This window comes from Lithobates pipiens, unplaced genomic scaffold, assembly GCF_037356315.1.
Source record: "Lithobates pipiens isolate NorthernLeopardFrog02 unplaced genomic scaffold, aLitPip1_a1.2 Scaffold_13, whole genome shotgun sequence".
Taxonomy (NCBI): Eukaryota; Metazoa; Chordata; class Amphibia; order Anura; family Ranidae; genus Lithobates; species Lithobates pipiens.
This window is the reverse complement of record NW_027507718.1, coordinates 174,573,843-174,583,633: the sequence shown is the minus strand read 5'-3', so window position 1 is coordinate 174,583,633 and position 9,791 is coordinate 174,573,843. Positions and strand designations below refer to the sequence as shown.

The 9,791-nt window shown below is 52.0% G+C and overlaps 26 non-coding genes and 17 pseudogenes across 26 annotated transcripts; all 43 read left to right on the top strand.

Annotated features, from left to right (window-relative positions):
* Positions 1–56: 56 nt before the first annotated feature.
* LOC143978065 (5S ribosomal RNA) lies at positions 57–175 on the top strand (annotated as a pseudogene).
* Positions 176–284: 109 nt separating this feature from the next.
* Positions 285–403, top strand: LOC143976746 (5S ribosomal RNA). The gene has a single exon (XR_013273042.1). It is a non-coding gene; the product is annotated as a 5S ribosomal RNA (ribosomal RNA).
* Positions 404–512: 109 nt separating this feature from the next.
* LOC143978610 (5S ribosomal RNA) lies at positions 513–631 on the top strand (annotated as a pseudogene).
* A 109-nt stretch (positions 632–740) lies between these two features.
* On the top strand, positions 741–859 carry LOC143979167 (5S ribosomal RNA; annotated as a pseudogene).
* Positions 860–968: 109 nt separating this feature from the next.
* On the top strand, positions 969–1,087 carry LOC143976415 (5S ribosomal RNA). The gene has a single exon (XR_013272723.1). It is a non-coding gene; the product is annotated as a 5S ribosomal RNA (ribosomal RNA).
* A 109-nt stretch (positions 1,088–1,196) lies between these two features.
* Positions 1,197–1,315, top strand: LOC143977768 (5S ribosomal RNA; annotated as a pseudogene).
* Positions 1,316–1,425: 110 nt separating this feature from the next.
* On the top strand, positions 1,426–1,544 carry LOC143977568 (5S ribosomal RNA; annotated as a pseudogene).
* A 109-nt stretch (positions 1,545–1,653) lies between these two features.
* Positions 1,654–1,772, top strand: LOC143977312 (5S ribosomal RNA). The gene has a single exon (XR_013273597.1). It is a non-coding gene; the product is annotated as a 5S ribosomal RNA (ribosomal RNA).
* A 109-nt stretch (positions 1,773–1,881) lies between these two features.
* LOC143979011 (5S ribosomal RNA) lies at positions 1,882–2,000 on the top strand (annotated as a pseudogene).
* A 109-nt stretch (positions 2,001–2,109) lies between these two features.
* Positions 2,110–2,228, top strand: LOC143979383 (5S ribosomal RNA; annotated as a pseudogene).
* Positions 2,229–2,337: 109 nt separating this feature from the next.
* On the top strand, positions 2,338–2,456 carry LOC143978748 (5S ribosomal RNA; annotated as a pseudogene).
* Positions 2,457–2,565: 109 nt separating this feature from the next.
* Positions 2,566–2,684, top strand: LOC143977186 (5S ribosomal RNA). The gene has a single exon (XR_013273469.1). It is a non-coding gene; the product is annotated as a 5S ribosomal RNA (ribosomal RNA).
* A 109-nt stretch (positions 2,685–2,793) lies between these two features.
* Positions 2,794–2,912, top strand: LOC143978079 (5S ribosomal RNA). Its single transcript, XR_013273896.1, has one exon. It is a non-coding gene; the product is annotated as a 5S ribosomal RNA (ribosomal RNA).
* Positions 2,913–3,020: 108 nt separating this feature from the next.
* On the top strand, positions 3,021–3,139 carry LOC143978067 (5S ribosomal RNA). The gene has a single exon (XR_013273895.1). It is a non-coding gene; the product is annotated as a 5S ribosomal RNA (ribosomal RNA).
* A 109-nt stretch (positions 3,140–3,248) lies between these two features.
* LOC143978797 (5S ribosomal RNA) lies at positions 3,249–3,367 on the top strand (annotated as a pseudogene).
* A 109-nt stretch (positions 3,368–3,476) lies between these two features.
* LOC143979028 (5S ribosomal RNA) lies at positions 3,477–3,595 on the top strand (annotated as a pseudogene).
* Positions 3,596–3,704: 109 nt separating this feature from the next.
* LOC143978940 (5S ribosomal RNA) lies at positions 3,705–3,823 on the top strand (annotated as a pseudogene).
* A 109-nt stretch (positions 3,824–3,932) lies between these two features.
* LOC143978194 (5S ribosomal RNA) lies at positions 3,933–4,051 on the top strand (annotated as a pseudogene).
* A 109-nt stretch (positions 4,052–4,160) lies between these two features.
* On the top strand, positions 4,161–4,279 carry LOC143976952 (5S ribosomal RNA). The gene has a single exon (XR_013273241.1). It is a non-coding gene; the product is annotated as a 5S ribosomal RNA (ribosomal RNA).
* A 109-nt stretch (positions 4,280–4,388) lies between these two features.
* Positions 4,389–4,507, top strand: LOC143977409 (5S ribosomal RNA). Its single transcript, XR_013273689.1, has one exon. It is a non-coding gene; the product is annotated as a 5S ribosomal RNA (ribosomal RNA).
* Positions 4,508–4,616: 109 nt separating this feature from the next.
* Positions 4,617–4,735, top strand: LOC143978108 (5S ribosomal RNA; annotated as a pseudogene).
* Positions 4,736–4,844: 109 nt separating this feature from the next.
* On the top strand, positions 4,845–4,963 carry LOC143976677 (5S ribosomal RNA). Its single transcript, XR_013272974.1, has one exon. It is a non-coding gene; the product is annotated as a 5S ribosomal RNA (ribosomal RNA).
* A 109-nt stretch (positions 4,964–5,072) lies between these two features.
* Positions 5,073–5,191, top strand: LOC143977298 (5S ribosomal RNA). Its single transcript, XR_013273583.1, has one exon. It is a non-coding gene; the product is annotated as a 5S ribosomal RNA (ribosomal RNA).
* A 109-nt stretch (positions 5,192–5,300) lies between these two features.
* Positions 5,301–5,419, top strand: LOC143979760 (5S ribosomal RNA). Its single transcript, XR_013274080.1, has one exon. It is a non-coding gene; the product is annotated as a 5S ribosomal RNA (ribosomal RNA).
* A 109-nt stretch (positions 5,420–5,528) lies between these two features.
* LOC143977408 (5S ribosomal RNA) lies at positions 5,529–5,647 on the top strand. The gene has a single exon (XR_013273688.1). It is a non-coding gene; the product is annotated as a 5S ribosomal RNA (ribosomal RNA).
* Positions 5,648–5,756: 109 nt separating this feature from the next.
* LOC143978107 (5S ribosomal RNA) lies at positions 5,757–5,875 on the top strand (annotated as a pseudogene).
* Positions 5,876–5,984: 109 nt separating this feature from the next.
* LOC143976676 (5S ribosomal RNA) lies at positions 5,985–6,103 on the top strand. Its single transcript, XR_013272973.1, has one exon. It is a non-coding gene; the product is annotated as a 5S ribosomal RNA (ribosomal RNA).
* Positions 6,104–6,212: 109 nt separating this feature from the next.
* LOC143977297 (5S ribosomal RNA) lies at positions 6,213–6,331 on the top strand. The gene has a single exon (XR_013273582.1). It is a non-coding gene; the product is annotated as a 5S ribosomal RNA (ribosomal RNA).
* A 109-nt stretch (positions 6,332–6,440) lies between these two features.
* On the top strand, positions 6,441–6,559 carry LOC143979748 (5S ribosomal RNA). The gene has a single exon (XR_013274078.1). It is a non-coding gene; the product is annotated as a 5S ribosomal RNA (ribosomal RNA).
* A 109-nt stretch (positions 6,560–6,668) lies between these two features.
* On the top strand, positions 6,669–6,787 carry LOC143977407 (5S ribosomal RNA). Its single transcript, XR_013273687.1, has one exon. It is a non-coding gene; the product is annotated as a 5S ribosomal RNA (ribosomal RNA).
* Positions 6,788–6,896: 109 nt separating this feature from the next.
* Positions 6,897–7,015, top strand: LOC143977247 (5S ribosomal RNA). The gene has a single exon (XR_013273530.1). It is a non-coding gene; the product is annotated as a 5S ribosomal RNA (ribosomal RNA).
* A 109-nt stretch (positions 7,016–7,124) lies between these two features.
* Positions 7,125–7,243, top strand: LOC143976820 (5S ribosomal RNA). The gene has a single exon (XR_013273114.1). It is a non-coding gene; the product is annotated as a 5S ribosomal RNA (ribosomal RNA).
* Positions 7,244–7,352: 109 nt separating this feature from the next.
* LOC143977084 (5S ribosomal RNA) lies at positions 7,353–7,471 on the top strand. Its single transcript, XR_013273369.1, has one exon. It is a non-coding gene; the product is annotated as a 5S ribosomal RNA (ribosomal RNA).
* Positions 7,472–7,580: 109 nt separating this feature from the next.
* LOC143979185 (5S ribosomal RNA) lies at positions 7,581–7,699 on the top strand. The gene has a single exon (XR_013274017.1). It is a non-coding gene; the product is annotated as a 5S ribosomal RNA (ribosomal RNA).
* Positions 7,700–7,808: 109 nt separating this feature from the next.
* LOC143976688 (5S ribosomal RNA) lies at positions 7,809–7,927 on the top strand. The gene has a single exon (XR_013272985.1). It is a non-coding gene; the product is annotated as a 5S ribosomal RNA (ribosomal RNA).
* A 109-nt stretch (positions 7,928–8,036) lies between these two features.
* On the top strand, positions 8,037–8,155 carry LOC143978951 (5S ribosomal RNA; annotated as a pseudogene).
* A 109-nt stretch (positions 8,156–8,264) lies between these two features.
* On the top strand, positions 8,265–8,383 carry LOC143978000 (5S ribosomal RNA; annotated as a pseudogene).
* Positions 8,384–8,492: 109 nt separating this feature from the next.
* Positions 8,493–8,611, top strand: LOC143977867 (5S ribosomal RNA; annotated as a pseudogene).
* Positions 8,612–8,720: 109 nt separating this feature from the next.
* Positions 8,721–8,839, top strand: LOC143977894 (5S ribosomal RNA). Its single transcript, XR_013273878.1, has one exon. It is a non-coding gene; the product is annotated as a 5S ribosomal RNA (ribosomal RNA).
* A 109-nt stretch (positions 8,840–8,948) lies between these two features.
* Positions 8,949–9,067, top strand: LOC143976652 (5S ribosomal RNA). Its single transcript, XR_013272950.1, has one exon. It is a non-coding gene; the product is annotated as a 5S ribosomal RNA (ribosomal RNA).
* A 109-nt stretch (positions 9,068–9,176) lies between these two features.
* On the top strand, positions 9,177–9,295 carry LOC143976763 (5S ribosomal RNA). Its single transcript, XR_013273058.1, has one exon. It is a non-coding gene; the product is annotated as a 5S ribosomal RNA (ribosomal RNA).
* A 109-nt stretch (positions 9,296–9,404) lies between these two features.
* LOC143977173 (5S ribosomal RNA) lies at positions 9,405–9,523 on the top strand. Its single transcript, XR_013273457.1, has one exon. It is a non-coding gene; the product is annotated as a 5S ribosomal RNA (ribosomal RNA).
* A 109-nt stretch (positions 9,524–9,632) lies between these two features.
* Positions 9,633–9,751, top strand: LOC143977473 (5S ribosomal RNA). The gene has a single exon (XR_013273749.1). It is a non-coding gene; the product is annotated as a 5S ribosomal RNA (ribosomal RNA).
* Positions 9,752–9,791: the final 40 nt, after the last annotated feature.

Sequence of the window (9,791 nt, the reverse complement as noted above, 5' to 3'; positions counted from 1 at the left end):
GCCCGAGGTGACCACCTTGGCTTTTGTCAAGAGAGTTGTAAGTAGGGTTCAAAATCGCCTACAGTCGCATCACCCTGAATGCGCTCGATCTCGTCTGATCTCGGATGCTAAGCAGGGTCGGGCCTGGTTAGTACCTGGACGGGAGACCGCCTGGGAATACCAGGTGCCGTAGGCTTTTTTCCATTATGTTGTTGGCTTTGGCGACCTGCTGTATTTTTCCTCTCGATTGCCCGAGGTGACCACCTTGGCTTTTGTCAAGAGAGTTGTAAGTAGGGTGTAAGATCGCCTACGGCCACATCACCCTGAATGCGCTCGATCTCGTCTGATCTCGGATGCTAAGCAGCGTCGGGCCTGGTTAGTACCTGGATGGGAGACCGCCTGGGAATACCGGGTGCCGTAGGCTTTTTTCCATTATGTTGTTGGCTTTGGCGACCTGCTATATTTTTCCTCTCGATTGCCCGAGATGACCACCTTGGCTTTTGTCAAGAGAGTTGTAAGTAGGGTGCAAGATCGCCTATGGTCACATCACCCTGAATGCGCGCGATCTCGTCTGATCTCGGATGCCAAGCTGGGTCGGGCCTTGTTAGTACCTGGATGGGAGACCGCCTGGGAATACCAGGTGCCGTAGGCTTTTTTCCATTATGTTGTTGGCTTTGGCGACCTGCTGTATTTTTCCTCTCGATTGCCTGAGGTGACCACCTTGGCTTTTGTCAAGAGAGTTGTAAGTAGGGTGCAAGATTGCCTACGGCCAAATCACCCTGAATGCGCTCGATCTTGTCTGATCTCGGATGCTTAGCAGGGTCGGGCCTGGTTAGTATCTGGATGGGAGACCGCCTGGGAATACGAGGTGCCGTAGGTTTTTTTCCATTATGTTGTTGGCTTTGGCGACCTGCTGTATTTTATCTCTCGATTGTCCGAGGTGACCACCTTGGCTTTTGTCAAGAGAGTTGTAAGTAGGGTGCAAGATCGCCTACGGCCACATCACCCTGAATGCGCTCGATCTCGTCTGATCTCGGATGCTAAGCAGGGTCGGGCCTGGTTAGTACCTGGATAGGAGACCGCCTGGGAATACCAGGTGCCGTAGGCTTTTTTCCATTATGTTGTTGGCTTTGGCGACCTGCTGTATTTTTCCTCTCGATTGCCCGAGTTGACCACCTTGGCTTTTGTCAAGAGAGTTGTAAGTAGGGAGCAAGATCGCCTACGGCCACATCACTCTGAATGCGCTCAATCTCATCTGATCTCGGATGCTAAGCAGGGTCGGGCCTGGTTAGTACCTAGATGGGAGACCGCCTGGGAATACCAGGTGCCGTCGGCTTTTTTTCCATTATGTTGTTGGCTTTGGCGACCTGCTGTATTTTTCCTCTCGATTGCCCGAGGTGACCACCTTGGCTTTTGTCAAGAGAGTTGTAAGTAGGGTGCAAGATCGCCTACGGCCACATCACCCTGAATGCGCTCGATCTCGTCTGACCTCGGATGCTAAGCAGGGTCAGGCCTGGTTAGTACCTGGATGGGAGACCGCCTGGGAATACCAGGTGCCATAGGCTTTTTTCCATTATGTTGTTGGCTTTGGCGACCTGCTGTATTTTTCCTCTCGATTGCCCGAGGTGACCACCTTGGCTTTTGTCAAGAGAGTTGTAAGTAGGGTGCAAGATCGCCTACGGCCACATCACCCTGAATGCGCTCGATCCCGTCTGATCTCGCATGCTAAGCAGGGTCGGGCCTGGTTAGTACCTGAATGGGAGAACGCCTGGGAATACCAGGTGCCGTAGGCTTTTTTCCATTATGTTGTTGGCTTTGGCGACCTGCAGTATTTTTCCTCTCGATTGCCCGAGGTGACCACCTTGGCTTTTGTCAAGAGAGTTGTAAGTAGGGTGCAAGATAGCTTATGGCCACATCACCCTGAATGCGCTCGATCTCATCTGATCTCGGATGCTAAGCAGGGTCTGGCCTTGTTAGTACCTGGATGGGAGACCGCCTGGGAATACCATGTGCCGTAGGCTTTTTTCCATTATGTTGTTGGCTTTGACGACCTGCTGTATTTTTCCTCTCAATTGCCTGAGGTGACCACCTTGGCTTTTGTCAAGAGAGTTGTAAGTAGGGTGCAAGATTGCCTACGGCCACATCACCCTGAATGCGCTCGATCTTGTCTGATCTCAGATGCTAAGCAGGGTCGGGCCTACTTAGTATCTGGATGGGAGACCGCCTGGGAATACGAGGTGCCGTAGGCTTTTTTCCATTATGTTGTTGGCTTTGGCGACCTGCTGTATTTTTCCTCTCTATTGTCCGAGGTGACCACCTTGGCTTTTGTCAAGAGAGTTGTAAGTAGGGTGCAAGATCGCCTACGGCCACATCACCCTGAATGCGCTCGATCTTGTCTGATCTCGGATGCTAAGCAGGGTCGGGCCTGGTTAGTACCTGGATAGGAGATCGCCTGGGAATACGAGGTGCCGTAGGCTTTTTTCCATTATGTTGTTGGCTTTGGCGACCTGTTGTATTTTTCCTCTCGATTGCCCGAGGTGACCACCTTGGCTTTTGTCAAGAGAGTTGTAAGTAGGGTGCAAGATCGCCTATGGCCACATCACTCTGAATGCGCTCGATCTCGTCTGATCTCGGATGCTAAGCAGGGTCAGGCCTGGTTAGTACCTGGATGGGAGACCGCCTGGGAATACCAGGTGCCGTAGGCTTTTTTCCATTATGTTGTTGGCTTTGGCGACCTGCTGTATTTTTCCTCTCGATTGCCCGAGTTGACCACCTTGGCTTTTGTCAAGAGAGTTGTAAGTAGGGTGCAATATCGCCTACGGCCACATCACCCTGAATGCGCTCGATCTCGTCTGATCTCGGATGCTAAGCAGGGTCGGGCCTGGTTAGTACCTAGATGGGAGACCGCCTGGGAATACCAGGTGCCGTAGGCTTTTTTCCATTATGTTGTTGGCTTTGGCGACCTGCTGTATTTTCCTCTCGATTGCCTGAGTTGACCACCTTGGCTTTTGTCAAGAGAGTTGTAAGTAGGGAGCAAGATCGCCTACGGCCACATCACCCTGAATGCGCTCGATCTCGTCTGATCTCGGATGCTAAGCAGGGTCGGGCCTGGTTAGTACCTAGATGGGAGACCGCCTGGGAATACCAGGTGCCGTAGGCTTTTTTCCATTATGTTGTTGGCTTTGGCGACCTGCTGTATTTTTCCTCTCCATAGCCCGAGGTGACCACCTTGGCTTTTGTCAAGAGAGTTGTAAGTAGGGTGCAAGATCGCCTACGGCCACATCACCCTGAATGCGCTCGATCTCGTCTGATCTCGCATGCTAAGCAGGGTCGGGCCCTGTTAGTACCTGAATGGGAGAACGCCTGGGAATACCAGGTGCCGTAGGCTTTTTTCCATTATGTTGTTGGCTTTGGCGACCTGCTGTATTTTTCCTCTCGATTGCCCGAGGTGACCACCTTGGCTTTTGTCAAGAGAGTTGTAAGTAGGGTGCAAGATAGCTTATGGCCACATCACCCTGAATGCGCTTGATCTCATCTGATCTCGGATGCTAAGCAGGGTCGGGCCTTGTTAGTACCTGGATGGGAGATCGCCTGGGAATACCATGTGCCGTAGGCTTTTTTCCATTATGTTGTTGGCTTTGGCGACCTGCTGTATTTTTCCTCTCCATTGCCTGAGGTGACCACCTTGGCTTTTGTCAAGAGAGGTGTAAGTAGGGTGCAAGATCGCCTACGGCCACATCACCCTGAATGCGCTCGATCTTGTCTGATCTTGGATGCTAAGCAGGGTCGGGCCTGGTTAGTATCTGGATGGGAGACCGCCTGGGAATATGAGGTGCCGTAGGCTTTTTTCCATTATGTTGTTGGCTTTGGCGACCTGCTGTATCTTTCCTCTCTATTGTCCGAGGTGACCACCTTGGCTTTTGTCAAGAGAGTTGTAAGTAGGTTGCAAGATCGCCTATGGCCACATCACTCTGAATGCGCTCGATCTCGTCTGACCTCGGATGCTAAGCAGGGTCAGGCCTGGTTAGTACCTGGATGGGAGACCGCCTGTGAATACCAGGTGCCGTAGGCTTTTTTCCATTATGTTGTTGGCTTTGGCGACCTGCTGTATTTTTCCTCTCGGTTGCCCGAGTTGACCACCTTGGCTTTTGTCAAGAGAGTTGTAAGTAGGGAGCAATATCGCCTACGGCCACATCACCCTGAATGCGCTCAATCTCGTCTGATCTCGGATGCTAAGCAGGGTCGGGCCTGGTTAGTACCTAGATGGGAGACCGCCTGGGAATTCCAGGTGCCGTAGGCTTTTTTCCATTATGTTGTTGGCTTTGGCGACCTGCTGTATTTTTCCTCTCCATAGCCCGAGGTGACCACCTTGGCTTTTGTCAAGAGAGTTGTAAGTAGGGCGCAAGATCATCTACGGCCACATCACCCTGAATGCGCTCGATCTCGTCTGATCTCGGATGCTAAGCAGGGTCAGGCCTGGTTAGTACCTGGATGGGAGACCGCCTGGGAATACCAGGTGCCGTAGGCTTTTTTCCATTATGTTGTTGGCTTTGGCGACCTGCTGTATTTTTCCTCTCTATTGCCCGAGTTGACCACCTTGGCTTTTGTCAAGAGAGTTGTAAGTAAGGAGCAAGATCGCCTACGGCCACATCACCCTGAATGCGCTCAATCTCGTCTGATCTCGGATGCTAAGCAGGGTCGGGCCTGGTTAGTACCTAGATGGGAGACCGCCTGGGATTACCAGGTGCCGTAGGCTTTTTTCCATTATGTTGTTGGCTTTGGCGACCTGCTGTATTTTTCCTCTCCATAGCCCGAGGTGACCACCTTGGATTTTGTCAAGAGAGTTGTAAGTAGGGTGCAAGATCATCTACGGCCACATCACCCTGAATGCGCTCGATCTCGTCTGATCTCGGATGCTAAGCAGGGTCGGGCCTGGTTAGTACCTAGATGGGAGACCGCCTGGGAATACCAGGTGCCGTAGGCTTTTTTCCATTATGTTGTTGGCTTTGGCGACCTGCTGTATTTTTCCTCTCCATAGCCCGAGGTGACCACCTTGGCTTTTGTCAAGAGAGTTGTAAGTAGGGTGCAAGATCACCTACGGCCACATCACCCTGAATGCGCTCGATCTCGTCTGATCTCGGATGCTAAGCAGGGTCTGGCCTGGTTAGTACCTGGATGGGAGACCGCCTGGGAATACCAGGTGCCGTAGGCTTTTTTCCATTATGTTGTTGGCTTTGGCGACCTGCTGTATTTTTCCTCTCCATTGCCCGAGTTGACCACCTTGGCTTTTGTCAAGAGAGTTGTAAGTAGGGAGCAAGATCGCCTACGGCCACATCACCCTGAATGTGCTCGATCTCATCTGATCTCGGATGCTAAGCAGGGTCGGGCCTGGTTAGTACCTAGATGGGAGACCGCCTGGGAATTCCAGGTGCCGTAGGCTTTTTTCCATTATGTTGTTGGCTTTGGTGACCTGCTGTATTTTTCCTCTCCATAGCCCGAGGTGACCACCTTGGCTTTTGTCAAGAGAGTTGTAAGTAGGGTGCAAGACCATCTACGGCCACATCACCCTGAATGCGCTCGATCTCGTCTGATCTCGGATGCTAAGCAGGGTCAGGCCTGGTTAGTACCTGGATGGGAGACCGCCTGGGAATACCAGGTGCCGTAGGCTTTTTTCCATTATGTTGTTGGCTTTGGCGACCTGCTGTATTTTTCCTCTCTATTGCCCGAGTTGACCACCTTGGCTTTTGTCAAGAGAGTTGTAAGTAAGGAGCAAGATCGCCTACGGCCACATCACCCTGAATGCGCTCAATCTCGTCTGATCTCGGATGCTAAGCAGGGTCGGGCCTGGTTAGTACCTAGATGGGAGACCGCCTGGGATTACCAGGTGCCGTAGGCTTTTTTCCATTATGTTGTTGGCTTTGGCGACCTGCTGTATTTTTCCTCTCCATAGCCCGAGGTGACCACCTTGGATTTTGTCAAGAGAGTTGTAAGTAGGGTGCAAGATCATCTACGGCCACATCACCCTGAATGCGCTCGATCTCGTCTGATCTCGGATGCTAAGCAGGGTCGGGCCTGGTTAGTACCTAGATGGGAGACCGCCTGGGAATACCAGGTGCCGTAGGCTTTTTTCCATTATGTTGTTGGCTTTGGCGACCTGCTGTATTTTTCCTCTCCATAGCCCGAGGTGACCACCTTGGCTTTTGTCAAGAGAGTTGTAAGTAGGGTGCAAGATCACCTACGGCCACATCACCCTGAATGCGCTCGATCTCGTCTGATCTCGGATGCTAAGCAGGGTCTGGCCTGGTTAGTACCTGGATGGGAGACCGCCTGGGAATACCAGGTGCCGTAGGCTTTTTTCCATTATGTTGTTGGCTTTGGCGACCTGCTGTATTTTTCCTCTCCATTGCCCGAGTTGACCACCTTGGCTTTTGTCAAGAGAGTTGTAAGTAGGGAGCAAGATCGCCTACGGCCACATCACCCTGAATGTGCTCGATCTCATCTGATCTCGGATGCTAAGCAGGGTCGGGCCTGGTTAGTACCTAGATGGGAGACCGCCTGGGAATTCCAGGTGCCGTAGGCTTTTTTCCATTATGTTGTTGGCTTTGGTGACCTGCTGTATTTTTCCTCTCCATAGCCCGAGGTGACCACCTTGGCTTTTGTCAAGAGAGTTGTAAGTAGGGTGCAAGACCATCTACGGCCACATCACCCTGAATGCGCTCGATCTCGTCTGATCTCGGATGCTAAGCAGGGTCAGGCCTGGTTAGTACCTGGATGGGAGACCGCCTGGGAATACCAGGTGCCGTAGGCTTTTTTCCATTATGTTGTTGGCTTTGGCGACCTGCTGTATTTTTCCTCTCGATTGCCCGAGTTGACCACCTTGGCTTTTGTCAAGAGAGTTGTAAGTAGGGAGCAAGATCGCCTACGGCCACATCCCCCTGAATGCGCTCAATCTCGTCTGATCTCGGATGCTAAGCAGGGTCGGGCCTGGTTAGTACCTAGATGGGAGACCGCCTGGGAATACCAGGTGCCGTAGGCTTTTTTCCATTATGTTGTTGGCTTTGGCGACCTGCTGTATTTTTCCTCTCAATAGCCCGAGGTGACCACCTTGGATTTTGTCAAGAGAGTTGTAAGTAGGGTGCAAGATCATCTACGGCCACATCACCCTGAATGCGCTCGATCTCGTCTGATCTCGGATGCTAAGCAGGGTCGGGCCTGGTTAGTACCTAGGTGGGAGACCGCCTGGGAATACCAGGTGCCGTAGGCTTTTTTCCATTATGTTGTTGGCTTTGGCGACCTGCTGTATTTTTCCTCTCCATAGCCCGAGGTGACCACCTTGGCTTTTGTCAAGAGAGTTGTAAGTAGGGTGCAAGATCACCTACGGCCACATCACCCTGAATGCGCTCGATCTCGTCTGATCTCAGATGCTAAGCAGGGTCGGGCCTGGTTAGTACCTGGATGGGAGACCGCCTGGGAATACCAGGTGCCGTAGGCTTTTTTCCATTATGTTGTTGGCTTTGGCGACCTGCTGTATTTTTCCTCTCGATTGCCCGAGTTGACCACCTTGGCTTTTGTCAAGAGAGTTGTAAGTAGGGAGCAAGATCGCCTACGGCCACATCACCCTGAATGTGCTCGATCTCATCTGATCTCGGATGCTAAGCAGGGTCGGGCCTGGTTAGTACCTAGATGGGAGACCGCCTGGGAATACCAGGTGCCGTAGGCTTTTTTCCATTATGTTGTTGGCTTTGGCGACCTGCTGTATTTTTCCTCTCGATTGCCCGAGGTGACCACCTTGGCTTTTGTCAAGAGAGTTGTAAGTAGGGTGCAAGATTACCTACGGCCACATCACCCTGAATGCGCTCGATCTCGTCTGATCTCGGATGCTAAGCAGGGTCGGGCCTGGTTAGTACCTGGATGGGAGACCGCCTGGGAATACCAGGTACCGTAGGCTTTTTTCCATTATGTTGTTGGCTTTGGCGACCTGCTGTATTTTTCCTCTCGATTGCCCGAGGTGACCACCTTGGCTTTTGTCAAGAGAGTTGTAAGTAGGGTGCAAGATCGTCTACGGCCACATCACCCTGAATGCGCTCGATCTCGTCTGATCTCGGATGCTAAGCAGGGTCGGGCCTGGTTAGTACCTGGATGGGAGACCGCCTGGGATTACAAAGTGCCGTAGGCTTTTTTCCATTATGTTGTTGGCTTTGGCGACCTGCTGTATTTTTCCTCTCGATTGCCCGAGGTGACCACCTTGGCTTTTGTCAAGAGAGTTGTAAGTAGGGTGCAAGATCGCCTACGGCCACATCACCCTGAATGCGCTCGATCTCATCTGATCTCGGATGCTAAGCAGGGTCGGGCCTTGTTAGTACCTGGATGGGATACCGCCTGGGAATACCATGTGCCGTAGGCTTTTTTCCATTATGTTGTTGGCTTTGGCGACCTGATGTATTTTTCCTCTCTATTGCCCGAGGTGACCACCTTGGCTTTTGTCAAGAGAGTTGTAAGTAGGGTGCAAGATCGCCTACAGCCACATCACCCTGAATGCGCTCGATCTCGTCTGTTCTCGCATGCTAAGCAGGGTCGGGCCTGGTTAGTACCTGGATGGGAGACCGCCTGGGAATACCAGGTGCCGTAGGCTTTTTTCCATTATGTTGTTGGCTTTGGCGACCTGCTGTATTTTTCCTCTCGATTGCCCGAGGTGACCACCATGGCTTTTGTCAAGAGAGTTGTAAGTAGGGTGCAAGATCGCCTATGGCCACATCACCCTGAATGCGCTCGATCTCGTCTGATCTCGGATGCTAAGCAGGGTCGGGCCAGGTTAGTACCTGGATGGGAGACCGCCTGGGAATACCAGGTGCCGTAGGCTTTTTTCCATTATGTTGTTGGCTTTGGCTACCTGCTGTCTTTTTCCTCTCGGTTGCCCGAGTTGACCACCTTGGCTTTTATCAAGAGCTTTGTAAGTAGGGAGCAAGATCGCCTACGGCCACATCACCCTGAATGCGCTTGATCTCTTCTGATCTCGGATGCTAAGCAGGGTCGGGCCTGGTTAGTACCTAGATGGGAGACCGCCTGGGAATACCAGGTGCCGTAGGCTTTTTTCCATTATGTTGTTGGCTTTGGTGACCTGCTGTATTTTTCCTCTCCATAGCCCGAGGTGACCACCTTGGCTTTTGTCAAGAGAGTTGTAAGAAGGGTGCAAGATCACCTACGGCCACATCACCCTGAATGCGCTCGATCTCGTCTGATCTCGGATGCTAAGCAGGGTCGGGCCTGGTTAGTACCTGGATGGGAGACCTCCTGGGAATTACAGGTGCCGTAGGATTTTTTCCATTATGTTGTTGGCTTTGGCGACCTACTGTATTTTTCCTTTCGATTGCTCGAGGTCACCACCTTGGCTTTTGTCAAGAGAGTTGTAAGTAGGGTGCAAGATCGCCTACGGCCACATCACCCTGAATGCGCTCGATCTCGTCTGATCTCGGATGCTAAGCAGGGTCGGGCCTGCTTAGTACCTGGATGGGAGACCGCCTGGGAATACCAGGTGCCATAGGCTTTTTTCCATTATGTTGTTGGCTTTGGCGACCAGCTGTATTTTTCCTCTCGATTGCCCGAGGTGACCACCTTGGCTTTTGTCAAGAGAGTTGTAAGTAGGGTGCAAGATCGCCTAAGGCCACATCACCCTGAATGCGCTCGATCTCGTCTGATCTCGGATGCTAAGCAGGGTCGGGCCTGGTTAGTACCTGGATGGGAGACCACCTGGAAATACCAGGTGCCGTAGGCTTTTTTCCATTATGTTGTTGGCTTTGGCGACCTGCTGTATT